General features: G+C 42.0%; 1 long non-coding RNA gene across 3 annotated transcripts in view; it reads right to left on the bottom strand.

Annotated features, from left to right (window-relative positions):
- The window catches only part of LOC126064781 (uncharacterized), a 185,642-nt gene that overhangs the window by 133,491 nt on the left and 32,272 nt on the right, over positions 1–19,879 (bottom strand). Inside the window, exons 4-5 of one of the 3 annotated variants that reach the window (XR_007514640.1) lie at positions 4,938–5,016; positions 965–2,451 (exon numbers count right to left, since the gene is read on the bottom strand). The exons of the other annotated variants lie outside the window; for them this stretch is intronic. This is a non-coding gene — a long non-coding RNA (uncharacterized LOC126064781). Of the gene's footprint in view, positions 1–964; positions 2,452–4,937; positions 5,017–19,879 lie in introns of those variants that run through there. 3 annotated transcript variants of the gene reach the window in all.

The following is a 19,879-nucleotide window of genomic DNA, read 5'->3' as shown; positions in this document are numbered from 1 at the left end:
CAGCACGAACAAAAACCACCCATGCCTTGCCAGACCATTCACTTGCATTCAATGCAGGCCATATATCCAAGGAAACTTCCTTTCAACTGACTGGCTACTCACAGCAGGTCTCATCATGTAGGTGATCACATAATGTCAAATCTCATCTGGAAGTTATCACATCATACGACTGCCAAACCACTGAGAATCATGGCTCAGCCAAGTTGACAAACAACCTTAACCATCACACATCTCTTTTCTCTCCTTCCCTATTTACCTCTCTGCCTCATCTTACTTTCAGTCTACATGAATAGACATTTCTTGCAAGGCTCTCAGATTTTTCCACTGCAAGCATTTAATGCCTAGAATAGAGTATATGTGTGTGTGTGTGTGTGTGTGTGTGTGTGTGTGTATAGGACAGAGGAGAACGGCTCCATAGGGTTTCTAAGGAGCAGCTCATGGATTTGAACTGCTGAACTTTTGGTTAGCAGCCATAGCTCTTAACCACTGAGCCACCAGGGTTCCATTGTTATTAGCTGCCATCAAGTCAGCCCTGACTCGTGGCGACACCATGTGTTTCAGAATAGAACTGTGTTCCATAGGGCTTTCAACCACTAATTTATCAGAAGTAGCTCTCTAGGCCTTTCTTCCAAGATGCCTCTAGGTAGACTCAACCTACCAACCTTTTGATTAGTAGCCTAGCACTTAACCATTTGTGCCACCTAGGGATATATATATATATATATATATGGAAATGGATGTGAGCTGTATAGAATAATAATATGTGTGTCTCACTTTCTACATGTTCTGATGATGTCAGTTTCCCAGAAGGAAGGATTTGATAGGTTTAATTAGGCACTGCTATCTCAGCTGGACAGGACTTTGACACCACGCCACCCCAAGCTACTGGCTCATCCACAATCTGGCCACTTTGGGATACCCACCCCCACCACCACCACCTTTGCCTTATCTAATCATCTGTGGTCTCATTGGTGAGATATGTGATGTCAAATGGCACCTCTGCATAAAGACCAGCCTCAGGTGATTTCTGTTATGGGCATGGCAAGCATTCAGAGTATACTGGGCACCTTTTTAGTTCTCCAACAGGTATGTATTAATCATCAATTTTGTGCCCAGTGCCATCCTAGGTGCTACATATATCAATAGGATAGAATGAGTGGTTGTGTTCTAGGTGAGAGGGAGGGTTTAGGAAGAGACATGAAGAAACTTTTTGGGGTGATGGATATGTTCATTTTCTTGATTTGGTCATGGTTTCACAGATATATGTGAATATCAAAGCGCTTTAAATATGTGTATTTTATTGGGCATCATTTATACCTTAGTAAAGCTGTTGAAAATAAACTAAGATGTTCCACAAAGTGCTGAGGCAATTGTTTCCAAGCTTGGCTGTTAGTCAGGATTTATCATTGGGGAAGATGTTTTTACACCTCTCTGATTCCACAGTGTTCGTTTGACTGTTGGATGAGAAAGGCCTTGGTCCGAAGTAATTATTATTAGGCTGGAAGAATGGGCCAAATCAAACAGATGCTATTTAATGGGGAACAATGTGAAACTTCTTCTTTGTATATCAAAAGCTAATGACACAAGTATGGGATTAGGGAGAAATGGCCTCACAAAAAAACGCATAGAAGAGGTAGTGTTTCATTGATAGTAAATTTAACAGTGCACTGTGATTGCCAGAAAGGAAAAAAAGAAAGTATGTTTTAGGATGTATTATCTGAAAGAAGGGAAGAGATTGTTTTAGTCTCCTGTTGAGTTCTGTGTTCAGCTAAAATATTGTGTTTATTCCTAGTGGCTTACACATTAACAGGGTCATTTGTATAGAATGTTTAGAGACAATGAACCAGGATGGTAAAAAGATTTAAAATCATGTAGCATGAAGAGCAGTAGAAGGAGCTAAGAAGGTCTAACCTAGAGAATGCCTTTAGTGATCTGCCAACTTGTTTTCATTGTTGTTAGTTGCCATTGAGTTGGCTCTGACTCATGGCAACCTTATGAATGACAGAACAAAATGTTGCCTAGTCCTGTGCCATCTTTACGATCACTGGTATGCTTGAGTCCATTATTGTGGCTGTCGTGTCAATCCATCTCTCTGAGGGCTTCCCTCATTTTCACTGACACTCTGCTTTACCAACCATGTTGTCTTTTTCATCCAGCTACTGGTGGTATAATACTTGGCATTTGCCATTCACTATGCCAAAGGTACATCACGTGATTTAAGCCATTTAGTCTATGTCTTAGGCTAGGTTCTCTAAAGAAGCCAAACAAGTAAGGCACATAAATATATATATCTAGAGAGAGATTTATATCAAGAAAATGGCTCACGCAGTTGTAGAGTCTGGAGTGTCCCAAGTCTGTGGATCAGGATAGAGGCTTCTCCTGATTTACATAGCTATGGGGGCGGGTGAACCCAAGATCAGCATGTTGGAAAGCAGAGCTCTTGTTCACAGGCTGTGAAGATCAATGAATCCCAAGATCAGCAGGCAAGACTGTAGGTAAACTGCTAACTCAAGTCCCGAGAACTGGAGCTCAGACGAACAGGCACCAGCCGCAGTATCCAGAATGAGCCCCCGAACCTTGCTGGAACATCTGAGTATATTTGGCTGCAGGCCACGTGCCCAAGGAAACTCCCTTTCAATGGATTGGCTACTCATAGGAGATCCCATAACGGGGGTGATCACATATCAAATCTCAACAGGGAAGTGATCATGACATTATACATCTGCCAAAATACTGAGAATTATGGCCCAGCTAAGCTGACACACAATCCTATTACAGTCTGCATAGCAAACCTGTGAGGGAGTGTGGACTCGGTGTTGTTCACTGCATATTTCTGGCCCCTGACCTAGGAACATGGTAAAATTGCACCTTAAAATCAGGCACAGCCATGAAATTCCTTTGGACGATGGAACATGAGTGTGAATGATACATAAAATTTCAAGGTGGAACCACATGTCATTACAGAGTATCCATCCTTGGGTCACTAAGTGGAGAGAACAGAGGTCAGAGCCTCAGGTATTTCAACTGCAGTGCACACAGGTGTGAGCCAAAAGGAAACTGTAGTTCTTTTAAGCTACTGAGATTTGGGGCTGTTTGTTACCGAAGCAAACTAAGTTCACCCTGACTGATACAAATAGGAGTTAGTATTTTCCTACTTTCCAATGAGGAAATAACTTGCCAAAAGTTGTATATCCAGTTAATAGTAGAGCTGTGATATGAATTCTGGTGAATCTGACTACAAGTGTCATGCACTTAAATGCTACATGGAAGGGTTAAATGTAATGTGTAAACTTCAGTGCAGAAATCAGTTGCCTTCTGGTTGGTTCTGACTCACAGCAACCCCATATGTGTCAGAGTGGAATTGTGCTCCATAGGGTTTTCAATGACTGGTTTTCGGAAGTAGATTGCCAGGCCTTTCTTCCAAGGCACTTCTGGGTGGACCCAAACTGCCAGCCTTTTGGTTAGCAACCGAGAGCATTAAATGCCTGTGTCCTTTAGGTCAGAAGAAGAAACAAAACTAAAAACTAAAAGAGGCCCCATATTTGGTTTGACATAAGGGGTCACTTTCTTACACCGCAGTCATCTGACCATTGAAGGGGCTTCCTGGGAGATTTCTAAACTCCCATTTCTGTAAGAGGAGCCCTGGTGATACAATGGTTAAGAACTCATGTTGCTAACCGAAGAATCAGCAGTTCGAATTCACCAGCCACTTCTTGGAAATCCTATGGGGCAGTTCTACTCTGTCCTATTGGGTCGCTATGAGTCAGAATCAACTTGACAGCAATGGGATTTTTTAATTTTTTTTCTGCCGGAGTTGAAACAGAAGCTTGTCACCTTCTTTTCTAGGATGTGGTGGGGAGAATTCAAGCATTGAAAAGATGTTTTGGACTAAAAGACCTGTTAGTTTCCTTCCAGCCCTGACATCCTAGGAGACTATACGTTTTAAGTGGTAGGTATGTCTGGAGGGCATTTCATACACATGAGCTGGCTGCAGTAAAGCCTTCTCAACCAGAGTGGCGGGGGGCGGGGGAGGCAGCTCCTTTTGCCATCTCGGTACCTGGTAAATTAAGTCAATGCTGCTAGCTCATACACCCTATGTAAGTTCAGCAGAACTGAGCTGAGTCCTCAAATATTAATTGAGGGAAATCATTTGTTGGCTCTTGGCAGGAAAGCACAGCTTCGGATCAGTCTTTATTCTCTAAGATCCGCCACAAGCAAAATACATTTCTATCTTGCTATTTTGTCCACCATTCCCCCTACCCCAACTCCACAGCAGGTCTATAAACTCCGATGTTTTCTTGTGACCAGCGATTCTCTCTGCATTTTAAATTCTGCCTTCCTTTAGTGGGATACTAAGGCCTGCGCTCCCCCAGCCAGAATATCGCAACCACATAAATCATAGAGCAAGGCGATTTTTATGCAAAATAAAGCACTTTCCATGCTTTTTCCCTTGCAATGATTACATGATTTTCCTCTGAAACTGAACAATATATGTTTCATAAATAGATCCTTCCCTCTGTAAGCAAACCTTGGAAATGGATTATTTGTTTGGTTTGCATTTTGTTTCCCAGTGTTGCAGCTACCAGAAGCCAGCTCTCATAGGCACTCCACAAAGAAGAGGAATTAGGAGGGCTGAGAGTCATCAAAGAGCCTGTCCTTTTCAGAGGGACTTGTTCGCTCCAACTGGCACACTGCCTATTAGAACTGGGATCACAAGACACTCAGAAAGCCTTGAAAGAGTTGATTTCTAATCCCAGAGGGGTGGGTTCTCAAATTATCAGTGAAAAAAAAAAAAAAAAAGATACAGTAGGGGAAAAAAAAAAGATGTGCTTTTAACCTCTGAAAGTCCCTATCATTTCTAAGCAGGTGTTTATTTTTAGTAACCTCATGTCACTTTGGAAAAAACTAGAGAAGGTTCAACATTTGAGAGAAATTACCATTCACTGCTGAAAGTAACAAACTACGGGAAGTCAGCAGCATTCTTCACATGGTGGTGAGCGTTAGATACCCAGTCAGCTGAAAAAAAAGACAACAGCAATCACTTTGCAAGAAAGGGCACATTTAATACCAGGGTTGCGAGTGCTTGATAGCTAACTACTTCCTAAAGGTATTTATTCCCCCTTTCACAGAGAATGCTGTCTGCTGTAGCGAGGGGGGTGTAGACTGGGTCCCCAGCTCTCTGACTTAGCCTGGCCACTGGTCACATGAGAGCCAGGGCTCTCTGCCCAGCCTGTCTAAAGAGACTAAGTCATTTGATTCCCTGGACAAAGGGGCCCCACCAGAGTGGACACAGCCCAGCAGAGAAATCCTGACATCACACAAAATAAAGAGAACCTCATGAATCTGGAATGCAAGGGGTTCAAGGGAGAGTGGAATTGAAATGTGCCTTTGTACCTCACCTAAATCTGGATTGAGCACATGAGTTTTTAAGTGTTCATTGACAACGTGGAAAATACTTTCATTGCCCTGCACTGCTCAAAGCATTTGAAGTGAATTGTGAATATGTCCATTTCAAGTAAGTCTCCTCTCTCTTGGGAAGGCAACATAGCCTAGTGACTTCACAACAGGGGGTACTGGTATCAGACCGTCTGAACTTGAATCCCATTCCTCCCACTTGCTACCTATAAGATGACCTTGCACAAAGTACTTCTTTGAACCTCAGTTTGCTAATCCATAAAATGGAACGTGAATGGACAATTGTTAGGATTTGCATAATTCCTGGGACATAGTAAGTGATATTGTACTCATGATGATGACGCCACCACCAATATCTTTATTAGAAAAATAGATTTCCTAAATATTTCTACTGAACACTATATTTCGACTGTAATGAAATACAGTTTGAAAATCTATTCATATTCAAAAGTACAAAGACCATGTTGTTGGAGTTGTTTGCTGTTGAGTCAGTTCCAATTCGTAGCAACTATATACGACAGAACTGCCCCATTGGGTTTCCTAAACTGTAATCTGTATGGGAGAAGATCACCAGGTCTTTTCTCCCACATAGCTGCTGGTGGGTTTGATCTGTCAACTGTTCACTTAGCAGCCAAACACTTAACCATTGCTCCACCAGGGCTCCTTACAAAGATCCTAGACATTGGAATAAAAAGTGCCCAGCCTGAGTTCTTTACCTTCTAATGCATCAGCTTGGGTATTAACGACAGTCTCAGCCCTGATTTCTACATTAATGAAATGTGAATTATCATGCTTATAACTGATGATAATTCACATTTCATTATTTCAAACTTACACACCAGCCACTAATGCCAAGAATGAAGAAACTGAAGATTTTTATGAACTTCTGCAGTCTGAAATTGATCAAGCATGCAATCAAGATGCATCGATAAGCCCTAGTATTTGGAATGTGAAAATTGGAAACAAAGAAGGATCAGTAGTTGGAAAACACGGCCTTGGTGATAGAAATATGCTAGAGATTGCATGATAGAATTTTACAAGACCAATGACTTCTTTGCTGCAGATACCTTTTTTCAACAACACAAATAGCGACTATACATGTGGATCTTGCCAGATGGAATACACAAGAATCAAATCAACTACATCTATGGAAGAGACAATGCAGAAGCTCAACATTATCAGTCAGAACAAGGCCGGAGGCTGACTGCAGAACAGACAATCAAATGCTCACATGCAACTTCAAGTTGAAGCTGAAGAAAATTAAACAAGTCCACAAGAGCCAAAGTACAACCTTGAGTATGTCCCACCTGAATTTAGAGACCATCTCAAGAATAGATTTGAAGCAGTGAACACTAATTATCAAAGACCAGATGAGTTATGGGATAAGACCAGATGAGTTATGGGATGACACCAAGGACATCATACACGAAGAAAGGAAAAGGTCATTAGAAAGACAGGAAAGAAAGAAAAGACCAAAATGAATGTCAGAAGAGACTCGGAACCTTGGTTCTTGGACGTAAAGTAGCTAAAGTAAATGCAAACAGTTGTGATGTAAAAGAGATGAGTAGAAGATTTCAAAGGGTGGCTCAAGAAGACAAAGTAATTATAATGAATTGTACAAAGAGCTGTAGTTAGAAAACCAAAAGGGAAGAACACATTCAACATTTCTCAAGCTCGAGTTGCAATAATGCAGGATTCCATGGGCAAAATATTGAACAACTCAGAAACCAACAAAAGAAGATGGAAGGAATACACGGAATCACTACACCAAAGAGAAGAAGTTGCGTATGATCGAACTGATGGTACTGAAGGAAGAAGTCCAAGCTGCACTAAGAGCACTGGCAACAACAAGGCATCAGGAATTGACAGAATATCAATTGAGACGTTTCAACAAATGAATGCAATGCTGGAAGTGCTCACTCATCTATGCCAAGAAATTTGGAAGATAGCTACCTGGCCAACTGACTAGAAGAGACCCATATTTTTGGCCATTCCAAAGAAAGGGGATCCAATGGAATGTGGAAATTATCAAACAATATCATTAATATCATATGCAAGTAAAATGTTGCTGAAGATAATTCAGAAATGATTGCAGCAGTTCATCTCAGCGAACTGCCAGAAATTCAAGTTGGATTCAGAGGAGGACATGGAACCAGGGATATCATTGCTGATGTCAGATGGATCTTGGCTGAAAGCAGAGAATACCAGAAAGGTGTTTACCTGTGTTTAATTGAGTCTGCAAAGGCCAGTTCACTGTGTGAATCACAATAAATTATGGATAACATTGTGAAGAATGGGAATTCCAGAACATTTAATTGTGCTCATGAGGAACCTGTGCATAGATCAAGAGGCAGTCATTCGAACAGAACAAGGGGATACCATGTGGTTTAAAGTCAGGAAAAGTGTGCATCAGGGTTGTATCCTTTCACCATACCTATTCCATCTGTATGCAGAGCAGATAATTCGAAAAGCTGGACTGTATGAAGAAGAATGAGGCATCAGGATTGTATTGTATAAAGACATATACAATATGCAGATGTCACAACCTTGCTTGAGGAAAGGGAAGACTTGAAGCTTTTACTAATGAAGATCAGACTACAGACTTCAGTATGGATTACACCTCAACATAAAGAAAGCAAAAATCCTCACAACTGGACCAATAAGCAACTCATGATAAATGGAGAAAATATTGAAGTTGCCAAGAATTTCATTTTACTTGGATCCATAATCAATGCCCATGGAAGCAGCAGTCAAAAAATCAAACAACATATTGCATTGGGCAAGTCTGCTGCAAAAGACCTCTTTAAGGTGTTAAAAAGCAAAGATGTCACTTTGTAGACTAAGGTGCGCCTGACCCAAGCCATGGTACTTCCAATTGCCTTATATGCATGCGAAAGGTGGACAGTGAATAAGGAAGACAGAAGAAGAGTTTATGCCTTTGAATTATGGTATTGGTGAAGAATATTGAATATACCATGGACTCCCAGAAGAAGGAACAAACCTGTCTTGGAAGAAGTACAGCCAGAAAGCAACTTAGAAGCAAGGATGGCAAGACGTCATGTCCTGTATTTTGGACATGTTATCAGGAGGGACCAGTTCCTGGAGAAGGACATTATGATTGGTAAAGCAGAGGGTCAGTGAAAAAGAGGGAGACCTTCAATGAGATGGATTGGTAAGTGATTGCAACAACGGGCTTAAATATAACAACAATTGTGAGGATGGCGCAGGACTGGGCAGTGTTTCCTTCTGTTGTACATAGGGCGGCTATAAGTTGGAACCAACTCGACGGCACCTAACAACGACATAACTGGTGAGAGTGTAACTAAATAGGGCCACCTAGGTGAATGGCTAACCACTTCCCTGGCTTACAATTCAGTTGGTTTCCACTGCCCAGCCTTTTCATGAACTCATATCTGAATCCTTTGAGAGTGTACATAAGGAATTCCAGGAGCAGCACACACCACCTGGTTGTTCTTGGCAAGGGCTCTCCCAGGAATGGGGACCTAACCCAAACACCTATGTTCTCAGCCCCCATATCTCTTTATGCCACACTGCAGCTACCTCTGACCACATTTAGCCCTCTCTTACCTCAGGGACTGCAGGCTTATAGCGGCAGCAAAAGGGTCTTTGCCTCTTTCTCACCCCAGTGTACAGAACACATCCCTGTCTGTGCCCAGGAATCACTCATTTAAGTGCTTATTGAATGAATGAATAATAAAATGCTGCCTCCTCTGTCATGTAGCACAGCAAGCCATCTTGCATTTGCTGACTTAATTTGCTGTCTTTCTAGGCAGCACCTATATATTTGTCATCCTTGGTGTCATGTCTCCAGGTTGAAAACGGTGCCTGGCACACAGTGGGTGCTTAATAAACATTTGTTTTGTGAACAAATGCAGGACTGAATCAGTGAATATTTAATGTTTTAGGCTAAATAAAACATTTGCCATCTGATGACTTGGGTAAATTGGGGAGTACGTATCAGCTCATTAAGTATATGGCAGAGAATCAGTCCTTGAACGTGTCACTTTATAAAATACAGTTTAGGGCTTGTAATAAACCCAAAATTATGCATGCATGAAACAAAACTTTGTTGCAGACTTTCCATAATGGTTCCATTCGTCCCATCCCAAATCGAAAGTCCTGTCCTTTAAAGTATTTTTTTTTATTCCCCATCTCCCCACCTCACCCCCTCTTTCAGTGTAGATCTATATACATATAAGCATATTTTTTGAAAATTCTTTCTCACAAAAGGAAAGTTAGAAAAAGCACACAGGGTTTATCAGAACATTGCCAAGTGCTGACAAGGACGTGAAGAAACTGGAACTCTCATACGTTGCTGATGAGACTGTAAAATGGTAAGACTGCTTTGGAAATCTGTAGTTTCTGCAGTCTAGCTGTACACCTACCCTATGACTCAATAATTCCATTCCTAGGAATATACCCACAAAAAATGGGCACCTATATCCTAAAGAAGACATATACAAGCATGTTCATGGATGATTTATTCATCTCAGTAAAAAAAAAAAAACCAGAAAACAACCCAAATGTCTGTCAATAGGAGAATGAATAAGTAAACTGTGGTATATCCATACAATGGGATACTATACAGCAAGAGAGAAAGAACAAACTACTGGTTCAACCACTACCTGGAAGAATCTCACAGGTAATTTTTGAAGTGAAAGAAGCCAGACACAGAAGAATACATACTATATAACTCCATTTATATGAAGTTTAGAATCAGGTAAAACTAACTGATGATGATAGTGTGAACAGTGGAGGGGGGAAGCCTCCTGGGAAGCTGGAAATGCTTTATATCTTGTTCCCAGTAGGGATACATAGGTAACCTATATCATCAAGTCATATGCTTGGTTAGTGTACTCTACCCACTTTTCTGTGAGTGTATTTGCCTTCTGCTGGAGTCAACATCTCTTCTTTTCATCTTTTATCTATATCTGTATCTCTATCTATGTCTATATATGTATACCTCTATCTGAGACCTGGTGGTTAAGAGCTACTATATTGGTGCAGTAGTTAAAAGCTCAGCTGCAAACCAAAAGGTCGGCAGTTCGAATCTACCAGCCAAACCCTATGGGGCAGTTCTACTCTGTCCTATAGTGTTGCTACGAATCAAAATCTACTGAACGGCGATGGGTTTTGTTTTGGGTTTTATATATGTATTAATGGCAACCAATGTCTGATTCTCCAACTGTACCAAGATCTCTTGACTTCTTTATTTATTAGTATAGCCTTGTTATTATTTCTTTTTAAATGTCAATAAGCGTTTTTTTTTTTTTTTTTTAAGCGACTTTGGATGGATTTCCGAGGCATAAGATTAGTAAAGTCAGTTCAGCTTATCTTTATAACATAGACTTCATAAGTTCAGAGACCAGTTGCCATGGAGTGGTGACAAGTTTGGACTCAGGAGCCATGTGAGATGGGTTTGACATTCTGGCTCGGTCATGAATTAGCTGTATGACTTTGGGCATGTTATCTTAACCTCTTTAAGTCTGAGTCGGATTTATCAAGGAAGTGGGAATAATATCGATGTGACCTCATAGGAATTAAATGAGAAAATACATGTGAAAGTGCTTAACTCAGTGCTTGGCATAGAGTAAAGGGTGACAAGTCACAGTATTAGTAGTACTAGGAGCTGCAGTTGTAGTAGTCTAAAGAGCATTTTTAAGTTACGGATAGCATAATAGTAGTATAGTATAAAGAGCAATTGGAAAGCTAGTAATGATATAACTAGAGTAACAATGACCTGTCCAGACCATAGCCTAGATTGCTGGGTTTTAAACTGACGGCGTCACAGGAAGGGGAATATGAGTGCTAGGGGTGCTAATGATACTGTGGGCATAACACGTCAGAATGGAAACCTCCAAGTCTGGTTTGGAAAAAGGAGAATGAGGCCCACAAGACATTTGCTCCTGGAACTGGAACACCCCATACTTAAAGGAGGACATGGATCATTGTTCTGGTGTCACCAGAGTCCAAAGTAAAGCCAGATGTGTTGTGCCCTAGTCTCCACCCCAAGCCTGTGGTTCAGTGGTAGATGGATAGCATAATTTTCTGAAATGATTCCTCTTCAGTGGCCTGCCACGGAACAGTGTGTGATTACTCTGTAAGAAGGAAATCATGGGTTAAACCTTGGTGGAATCCATGTCTGGTTAGATCATTTACGTTCATAATTGCTTTCTGTCACCACACTAGAGTGTGTCTGGTTGTTCATAATGGGAAAAGTGATTTGCTGTGGTGTCCACTCAAAGCAGGCCGTGTGACTCACAGGCCCAGACCCAGCTAGGGAACCCAGCATAGCTAAGTCCTGGCTCAGGGTGATTCACTCGCTGATGTTGCTACTCCGCCTGGCAAAGCCTTTAACACCCCAAGGCAATAGGGATCATGAACTCAACCAGGACAGAAAATATAGACAGATAATTCTCCCATACATCTTAACCATTCTCAACAGCAAATGGAAGCTGCCATTTGTGCAGCATCCACTTTGTCAGGATGATCTCACAGCTACTCTTCTGTCTAGGCACTATTTATCCCCATGTTAAAAATAATGAAGTAGAGGGTTACAGAAATTAAGGTCAGTTCATAAGTGACAGAGCCAGAAATCAAATTCTGTCATGCCTGACTCCCAAGTCCAGGCTTCCCCAGTGGAACCTGGTAGACTGTTTGGGAATCATACTTCTAATTGGCTACCACTGGGAGACATGCTCAGGATCTCCTCAAAAATGATTAGGGCGTTTTCCTCAAAGGACTTGGGTCTGGGTTAGACCAGTTATCTCAATCCAATTCGCCAGCTCCCAATTCCTAACCCCAATATTACATTCATTTGGGAAGGGTTGTAAGCTCATTGTGGCCCGTTGTCTTTTCCAAGAAGGCTGATCACTAGAAGAGAAATCCTCAGAAAAACTTGGAGTCAGAATAACTTAGCTTTTTCAGGTTAAATCTCACACATGCTTTTAGATTTCTAGAAGATCCCAAGAAGAAAAGAAGGATGTGAAAGCTCACGTTGACTCTGCCAGAATGCAGACGCACATCCCAATGTACTGAAGTGCCACATTGGTCGGACACTAAGAATGCACCTTGCAGCTTTGACAACAGAGGTCAAGAATAAAAGAGCTACATTGGTTATCATGCCTAATATATTCGATGAGTTCAGTGAACTATAGTAAGTATTTTTATTGTCATTCTGTAAAAGATGGATATCAGGTGCAAATGGTTAATGAACTTGGCTGCTAACCAAAAGGTTGGCAGTTCATGTTCACCCATAGGTGCCTCATAACAAAGGCCTGGTGATCTACTTCCAAAATATCAGCCACTGAAACCCCTATGGAGTACAGTTCTACTTTGACACACATGGGTTGATCATGAGTCAGAATTGACTTGATGGCAACTGGTTTCCTGTAGATGATCTCAGAGCCTTCTTGCACAGATTATTCTGCTTCCATGTCTGAAGGTCAGACAAGACTCTAACCCCCAAGAGAGCCCATGCCTGGCACTGTTTGTCATGGAGGGGGATTTCCACCATTGCCCATGAGCTGCTGGTCCTCCTGTGTTAAGTTTAAGCAGATTCTTGGGGGCAGTGTGTTTTTCAACCACAGGATGGAATCAAGCTCCTGATACTGGAAAAAAGAGACAAATGCATAAGCATTTGCATAAAAGGAACTAAAACCTCTCCTGTGATAGAATCCATTTCTTCCCACCCACTCTAGGGCTGCCATTGTGCCTGGCTGATGCAGGGTGCTTGCAACCAAGCCACCTCCAGGTGAGTCCAGTGTGCACCTACCTCCACAAGCAGGTGGTATGCAGAGGGTGCGTGGCTGTCTGGGATCATAGCAACTGTGCATCGAGAGACACTTGAAGTAGAACAAATGGCAAGCATGGGTGTGTTACAGGCACATCTCCTAGATTTACATCTGCTTAGAATATTTTTAGCTCAACACATTTCTTGTCACTGAAACTGAGCTGGAGCTGTCACATACAATTCAGGATAGGGCCAAGCTTGACTCTGTTTCCTATTTTCCAGCAGCCAAAGGCCCACACTCCAGGACTCATTTGGGTGATTACGGGAAAGATGAAGTCGTTGCAGATTTCATCACCAGGAAGGCCTGCCATGTCTTGTAAGTGATTTGATATTCACATAGATCAGGCTTCAAAAATAATAAACTCCCAGGAAATATGCAGTGGACACGCCTTCCTAAGTCACAGAGAAGAAAATGCTTAATGTAGGGGAAGAAAGAAGATAGTGTTTCATCAAAGGTTGTTCTCTGGAACTCCAAACCTGGATACCTCCCATGAAAAGGGGGTTCAGTCATCCATTAAGGAATGCATATCATAGAGTTCTCCAAAGTGCATTAGCGTATGGGAGGCTCTGAAGTCCAGCAGACATGAAAGCTTTGTGCCCAGGGCTTCCTAAAAGGCTTTGCTTGTGGAAACTTATTTCAAGAAGGACCTATTACCTGGAATGACCTCTAGGGAATACCAGCTGATGAAACAGCTTGTGTTGTTCACTGCCATCCAGTTGACCCCCAGCTCATGGCAACCCCAAGCACAACAGAATGAAACGCTGCCAGGTCCTGCACCATCTCCATGATCAGTTACCATCAGACTTTTGTGATCCATAGGGTTTTCATTGGCTGATTTTTGTAAGTAGATCTCCAGGCCTTTCTTCCTAGTCCATTTTAGTCTGGATGACCCACAGAAGCCTGTTCAGCATCATAGCAGCACGGTTGGTGGCTACATATGAGGTATGTCGGGCAGAAACTGAACCCCAGTCTTCTGCCTAGAAGGCAAGAATTCTACCACTGAACCACCGCTGCACCCTGTGTTGTAGATGGCCCAGTAAAACATTTCCTCCCAAATGAGAAGTCCTCAGTGATGACTCCCAAACAAAAGTCCTGCTAAATAGAGTCTAGTTGGGCATGATTATTTCGTAGTAGTCAGATTTCTAGGAAAGAGAGGAGAGGCTGGATTAAAGTCACCCTCAAAGATAAACGTTCCAGACTTTCTCATTGTTGCCATTCAAGTTAACATGTCAGAAAGTAAATCTAAAACTCTAGGACAGAGACTGACCTTACCTCAACAAAGCCCTAAGCCACACATTGGTTACTGACTTGAGCTCTGAGGACAGAAGAATGAGGTTTAAAGACCCTCTTAGACAATTTTCTTTACCCTCTTCAGCCTCAGGATCCTTATCTTTAAAATGAGGATAATAATAATTATAATAATGATACCTACCTGTCTGACTCTCATAAGGATAAAGCAAGAGTGGAAATGTAAAGCCCTGGGCCTGTTATAAATAAATAAATAAATGTTAGCTATTAAGACCATTTGCTGTTTTTGTTATCCCCAATAGCTACAACAATGAATTAAAACATGGCAATGATCATGAAGATGGCGCAGGACCAGGCAACGTTTTGTTCTGTTATACACAAGGTCACCATGAGTTGGAGCCAACTCAACAGCAATTAACAGTTATAACGTTTTCCCACAGTGAACAGTGCTAAAATCCTTTAAACGATGAAGCTATTTGATTCTAGAGCAGTGAAAAAGGAGGTGGTAGGATTGAGGGGAAGAGGGACTGCAAGACCTAGATTTGGAGGTGGCAGCCCTAAAGAAGACAGGAGACAGGCCAAGGGGCTGGGACATGTGCTAAGCAGGAAAGAAGATCACAAGGGAGCCCTGAGGCTTAATAGCCACACAAGGAAAAAAAATTAAAAAAAAAAAAAAAGACATGATTAATGCCAAAACAAACTTGTAAAACACTGCCGCAAAATGCCACCAAGCTACCTTTGAGATGCTAGGTATACCTTCAGGGAAAGATAGAAATGGCTGTGCCATTTGGTTGCTTCATTTTTCTCTTGCATTTCTGGTTTCTTTTTTTTTTTTTTTTTCTTTTTAACCAAACCTCGCTGCCATCTGCGCCTACTAGTTTTTCAAGGAAAGGCAGGCATTTCCATTACTCGCCCGGCATGGGGTCTCAGCATGCAAGCCTACAGGAATGGGTACTCACCACCTCCTCAGAGTCCACAGGGGCATGTGGCTGGGCCACTGAGTGACAAAGTCTAGGGCTTGGTATGGGAGCCTGAGAGCATGGTTACTGAAGCGAGTTGTGATGAGCCAAAAGAGAGGGCTAGACTGTAACTGTTCTCTCAGCTAGAAAACTATTGAAATAATAAATAATAACAGGAACAACTGCCCTTAACTGAGCTCTTCCTAGGGGCTGAGCCTTGAGCTGAGTGTTCACACTTATTATTTCTCGCTGAACCCTCACAACAGACACAGGAGGTGAATTTATTGTTATGTTCCATCTTGCAGATGAGGAAGCTAAGGCTCGGAGATGCTATGTGACTTGTGTATGTTCATAGAGATAGTTGGCGGTAGGGCCACCACTTGCATTCAGATGCATGTGCTTTTGACACCCCTTTTTGGAGAGGATAAGAGCTGTGCATCATGAGTCTTTGAGCAGGTTGCAATTAATGCAGATAACCAGCTCTAAGTCTTCAATAAACTTTCAGTTGACTGAATAAGACAAGGAAGGTTGCCCTTAGTTATGAAGTATTTTTCTCACACTGCTTGCTCAAAAGCCCACTGCTTCCTCTCTACTACCTCCAACAAGTATTCCTCCTACCTCTGTCATAGATCTGACAGAAAACCTAAATTTTCCAGAATGTTCTCTAATTTGCGATGAGAGCTTGAAAGAGTGTGTGAGTAGCACCATGGCAAAAAAAAAAAAAGTCATCCAGCAAACACACAAATACACTGCACTGGGGACAGGCCATCTGAGCTGTAGGTGGAGAGCTGTCCCTGGACTCATCCAAGTCCCTGGGTTCCCATGTCCTCCCGTGAAAGCCAGGGGTCTAGAGACAAAGATTCCTAACGTCTGGCTTACTCTGACTTACTATTACTTTCTGGTCTCTCACCACTGTGGCATCTCCACCAGGACACAACCTGATGGCCTCAAACGAAAACTGGCTCCCAATTCTGTCTGGCTGTGCTGGCTGCAGCCTTCCCCCACAGGCTCTCTTCCTTATTCCTTGCTTTTCTCTTAGCTGCAGAAACCCTAGTGTCTAGAGGAATTCATAACCACTGACACTAAAAGTTTTGCTTTTTAATGGAGATTCCCCAGGCTGGGCCATATGTCATTTCTACATGGAAGAAGGGAGTCTTCAGTCTATGGGGAAAATGAAGCTTCCAAACCAGATCTTATTGTGGTGGGGTTCATCTTGACTATAGGGGATGGAGAGTGCTTCCTGAGCTTTGGAACTTATTGCATCAGGATCCCCATTGACAGCGACACCCAGCTGGGGTGGGAGAAAGGGGTCTCAGGCCCTTAGGAATATAGAGGCTTCCTTGACCAGGCCTACTCATTGGGTTGGGCTCTCCCTTGCTGGTGCCCCTAACTGAGTGGCATCTCTGGGTGGTAGAATTGAGTCTCAGGCCTGATGTCAAAGGAGAGCACATCTATGGGCTGTCTATGTCAGCAGGGCTCCCACTGATCCTTTGATCATCCTTGGCTTACCAGATATTAATGCAGAACTCCGGCTTGATGTGGTCTGTCTAGGCTGCCTTCTATAGCTAGGTTGGGAATTAGAAAAAGCTGGGTTTGGATCTTCTTCTTCTGTTGAGTGAGGAGTCATAAAATGACTTGCTGTATTGTTCCTCAGCTCAGGTATCATTAACCAGTGCGCCTTCCTCTTCCCATCCTTCAGGGTTCACCTTTGGTTACCCTGAATGTTATTTCCAGGGTTTATAGTTATGCTTAATGAGGAAGAAAAACAAGTCTATTCTAGCCTGTCTAGACTGAAGTTTGGTGGCTTTATTTTAAATAGTGATTCTGTAATAATTTTATTTATTGTGGAATTATTCAAATGTGTCCTTATAGTACTTTGTGCTACAAATCAAAGTTTTCATTTGTCAATTTTATAGTCTCTTTTCAAATGTTGTACAGTCCCATAGGTTTAAGAATATTCCACTAGCCACGTTTAAATTTATGATCTTCAATGTATTCAACAAAGAATAAACTAAGGAAATATAAAAAAAAAAAGTATTGATTTTTAGTGGAATTTTGATTTTCTCTATATTTAAGATGGTTTCAGAACAATGTAATCTTTGCGCCTTCCCTACTCCACCCTTCTCCTCACCCACCCTTATCCAGGCCTTAACAGGAAGTCAGAATCAGGGATGGATTTGCTACTTCTAACCCACCAGTCTAAGCTACGGGCTGGGTGTCTGAGCTTCTGCAAGAGGACAACACCATGTTTAATTTCTAGGCTGACCTAAATGCACTCTAATTGCTGAAAAGATATTCTTCTACTTACAAGTGTCACATATTGCCTAGTTTCTGGAATGGACTTTGTGTTTTATTTTTAAATGCAAAACGGCTTGTACTTCACCCTTCCACATCTCCAGAGGGTCTGCTTCCATTCAGTTATTTGGAGTTGGCTATTTGATTATCCACTCTGTGTAGAATTGAAACCCTGGTGGCATAGTGGTTAAGTGCTACAGCTGCTAACCAAAGGTCCGCGTTCGAATCTGTCAGGCGCTCCTTGGAAACTCTATGGGGCACTTCTACTCTGCCCTATAGGGTCGCTATGAGTTGGAATCGAACGACTCGACAGCCCTGGGTTTGGTTTGGTTTGGTTTTGGTTTGTATAGAATTGCTCTGGGTACCCTAGAATAAGTATGTCATGGATTGAATTGTGTCCCTCAAAAATAACTGTCAACTTGGCAAGGCCATGGTTCCCAGTATTGTGTGATTGTCCACCATTTTGTCATCTGATGTGATTTTCCTATGTGTTGGAAATCCTATCTCTATGATGTTAATCAAGAAATCAAAAGACACATTGCATTGGGCAAATCTGCTGCAAAAGACCTCTTTAAAGTATTGAAAAGCGAAGATGTCACCTTGAAGACTAAGGTGCACCTAACCTAAGCCATGGTGTTTTCAATTGCCTCCTATGCATGTGAAAGCTGGACCATGAATAAAGAAGACTGAAGAAGAATTGACTCCTTTGAATTGTGATGTTGGAGAAGGATATTGATTATACCATGGACTGCTAAAAGAACAAATAAATCTGTCTTGGAAGAAATACAACCAGAATGCTCCTTCGAACCAAGGATGGCAAGACTACGTCTCACATACTTTGGACATGTTGTCAGGAGGGATCAGTCCCTGGAAAAGGACATCATGCTTGGTAAAGTAGAGGGTCAGTGAAAAAGAGGAAGACCCTCAATGAGATGGATTGACATAGTGGCTACAACAATGGGCGTAAGCATAACAATTATTGTGAGGATGGGGCAGGACCTGGCAGTGTTTCGTTCTGTTGTACACAGTGCCACTATGAGTCAGAACCAACTCGATGGCACCTAACAACAACAGCAATGATGTTAATGAGGTTGGATTAGTGGCAGTTAATGTTAATGTTAATGGGAAAGGGCTCAATCTACAAGATTAGGTTGCTTTTTAAACCAATCTCTTGAGATATAAAAGAAAGAAGTGAGCAGAGAGACATGGGGGCCTCATACCACCAAGAAAGAAGCACCAGGAACATAGCGTGCCCTTTGGACCTGGAGTCCCTGCACTGAGACGTCTTCAACCAGGGGAAGATTGATGACAAGGACCTTCCCCCAGAGCCAAAAGAGAGAAAAAGGCTTCCCTGGAGTTGGTGCCCTGAATGTGGAATTCTAGCCTCCTAGACTGAGAGAATAAACTTCTGTTTGTTAAAGCCATCCACATATGGCACTTCTGTTATAGCAGCACTAGATAATTAAGACAAAGTAGGATGGGTAGAGGGCATGGTCTAATGGAGAAAGAGTGGATTGCAAAGGTGAGGTCAGAAAAACAGTCACTACTAGTGTTATTTTAGCATTGGGAAGGAGAAGTTGGGTGTGCCAAGACTTGGGAAGATTTCTTGGGTGCTTAAATCCAGTTATATCTTGACATTTGCCTTAAAAAATGAAATAGGGAAAAGGACCAGGTAAAAGTCCCCAAGCCTTCTTAACAGCCCTTTGGTCTCAGTAAATATCTTCCATTGTGTGGTTTAAAGCCAAGGGGCCACACACAGGTGTGGCTGAACCATCCTTTGGTGTAGAGAAGAAAAATGTTTTGAGGGAAGACAATCAGTACTGCTGAGTGGCAGAGTCATGGATTCATAGTCTATTCACTGATGCATTGGTCCATTTATTCAAAAATATCTACTAGATAGCACACCATATGCTAGGCTCTGAGGCAGTAATATAGGTCAGGGAGCAGCAATCATTTTCTGTAAATGTCCAGATAGTAAATATTTTAGGCTTTGCTGGCTATAAAATCTCTGCGCCAAGTACTCAACTCAGCCACTATAGCTGAAAGCAGCCATAGACAATACATGAATGAATGGATGTGGCTGTGTTCCAATAAAGCTTTATTTACAAATACAGGTAGTGAATTGTATATGGCCCATGGGCTATAGTT

This window comes from Elephas maximus, chromosome 21 (assembly GCF_024166365.1).
Source record: "Elephas maximus indicus isolate mEleMax1 chromosome 21, mEleMax1 primary haplotype, whole genome shotgun sequence".
Taxonomy (NCBI): Eukaryota; Metazoa; Chordata; class Mammalia; order Proboscidea; family Elephantidae; genus Elephas; species Elephas maximus.
This window is presented reverse-complemented; position numbering and strand designations above follow the sequence as displayed.